The following is a 2,725-nucleotide window of genomic DNA, read 5'->3' as shown; positions in this document are numbered from 1 at the left end:
ATTGAATCATAGATTATTAAGGTAGGCGCTTCAATCAATCTCTACCTTAACTGATTGAAAGCAGCCCGTTCAGCATCCGTTCAGCATTCACCGTCTTAGGCTCAGGGAAGTTTTGCCGACGTGTCACTATCTGTTGGCCTTAGCCCCTCTTGGGTGACTGCATATCCAAGATATTGGTACACAAAAATGAATATTTTTTCAGGTGTAGCTCGAATTTATTTTCAACTAAAACAGTGAATACTTCCCATAAAGTTTTTAAATGAGAATCCGTCCTTACGCTGGCTATCAATATATCGTCCATGTATATGACTATGTCGCTTGCTTGCACAAGATCCAACATTACCTCGTTTATAAATCTTTGAAACCTTTGGGGGCCAATTTTTAAATGGTATTCTGATATACTCAAATTGCCCCAACGGAGTTACAAATGAAGTATACTTAATAGAATCAGGCGACATAGCCATGTGCTAGAACCACTTATACACAATTGGTCCCCGGCACCACAAAAAACCAGCCCCATCACTTCTATCCCCATCAAGCAGATACCTACTGCCACCGAATCGGCCGACTTTGCCGCTGCGCGAGAGCGAGCAAGACAGCGAGAGAGAGCACCGGTCCTTCTCGCTCTACTAGTAACTTGTAACACAAATGAGTAATAGAGCAAAAAAGACGAGCGCTCTCTCTCGCTGTCTCGCTTCCTCTACTAGTCGCTTGTTATAAGCGACCGAAAACTTAAAATGTGCTTTCTCGGCCACTCGGCGTGTTCTTGTATAAAGGAAAAAGAGACATACATACATGCTAGATAACAATAGATTTTAATAAATTTTAATAATCATATAATCCTCCCATTAATAGCAAAAATGATTTTAACGTTAAAAAAAATCAAAACGTGACGTTTTTCATGATATCTTTCCAGTGCACATATAATATTTTCTTTGATATACGCTTGTGTTGATATCTTGATATTTTTTTTTTAAATTTGAAAATTGGCACTTTACAGTCTGTTGCGCGATTCTGACCAAGAATCGGCTTGTAGCCAAAACGGACATCGTCGCTCCACCTAAGTGTACGCGATCGCACCGCGCTCCGTTGTATCAGTCACACACTTTTCGAGTCTGAATTAAGGCGGCTTGGAAAATTCAAACTTCGCGGATTTCTCCCGGAATTAGTTATCAATCAAAGCCAACTGCGGCGCAATTGTTCAAGGTCCGGGAGAAGTCTGGGAAGATTTCCGGTAGCGTCAGTCTCACACGTGCTACGATAACTTCGCCATCACGCGTGCCTCGCTCTCGGCAATCTTGTTTCTGTACACGTGCACGGCTTTTCGGCGAAATCATAAAATGTACTGCGCGTCGAATTAGAGTTCAACTGTTGTTCGGCCCGGCATAATGTATTTCTTGTTGAAAATGTACCACAGGCAATAAAGTAGTACTTGTCTGCGTGGAGTTTTGGCAACGCGCGCTTTTTATTTTGTTGTTCACCCACGATCCTGAACCTTCAGCTAGTGCTGCATTTACACAATATTGATGCGTGTCGTGCAGCATGCCCACACAGTTAAAAAGGGTAAAAACGAGAGTATTAGTCTAATTATTCATTTACTTTTTATTTTAAAAATGCATATTTTAATAATTTCATAATATTTTTTATGATATTAATATATATTAATATTTATTAATAAATATTAATAAAATATATATTAATGTTATTCGTAATATTAATATGATATTATTAATAGTCGATTATCAGTATTCTTATTATTACTGAAAAAATGTAATTTTATAATAAGAAAAAATCCAATATAGATTAAATAATTGTTTCAATTTTTTAACTATGAAATGCAAATTTTAAACATTTGATAAAAATGTTCAAATATCAACTAAGTGTTCTATAAAAAAAATTCTATCTATAATAGTACTGCAAGAATACTATTTAGAATGTGTTATTTAGTACTAATTGCAATATTTTAATTTTTTTTACTGTGAAGTACCAATTTTTAAAATTTTAAAACAATATGTGTTACAAATATCAGTACAAATGTTCTACCAAATAAATTCTATACGTATACTCGAAAAGCTATGAACTTTACGTTTGAAAAACATAATAATTTTTTTTAGTCTTAAAATAAACTTTATAAACTGCTCTTTTTGTTTTTTAATGCCTTTATTACATTTTTGTAATTTTTTGATACATATATTCAGGGATATAATGTTTCAATTTTTATTTGGCAATTATGTGAGAACTCGTATATTCGTGTATATTACATAAATTAATCCTGAACCACGCATATAAAATGAGTTTCTTACTGTGCTTTTTTAAATAATTTTCAAATTTTCTTCAGCCATAAGTACGAGGGGTGTTCAAAAAGTAAGTTTCCCTGCTCCGGGAAAAAAGCAAAACACAATTTTTAGGTTAAAGTAACATATGTATTTATTGTTTGACTTATAAACTATTTTTCTACATAGTCCCCTTGGACTTGAATACATTTTTTATATCTGTTCTGAAGCTTTGACAAACCTTGTTTATAAAAATCCGTGCCCTGTTTTTTAAAGAATAATTTAACAAAGTCTTTCACTTCATCATTTGAATTGAAGTGATGGCCACCCAAACTTTCCTTTAACTTAGGAAAAAGAAAAAAGTCACTTGGTGCGAGATCTGGAGAGTAGGGTGGGTGATCAAAAATTTCCCATTTGAATTTTTCCAGTAAGGTTTGTGTTTTTTTTGCTGA

At 34.3% G+C, this 2,725-nt stretch overlaps 1 protein-coding gene across 1 annotated transcript in view; it reads left to right on the top strand.

Moving 5' to 3' along the window:
- LOC108750956 overlaps positions 1–2,725 on the top strand; it is a 16,471-nt gene that overhangs the window by 1,478 nt on the left and 12,268 nt on the right. The window lies entirely within an intron of this gene.

This window comes from Trachymyrmex septentrionalis, unplaced genomic scaffold, assembly GCF_001594115.1.
Source record: "Trachymyrmex septentrionalis isolate Tsep2-gDNA-1 unplaced genomic scaffold, Tsep1.0 scaffold4, whole genome shotgun sequence".
NCBI lineage: Eukaryota > Metazoa > Arthropoda > Insecta > Hymenoptera > Formicidae > Trachymyrmex > Trachymyrmex septentrionalis.
This window is presented reverse-complemented; position numbering and strand designations above follow the sequence as displayed.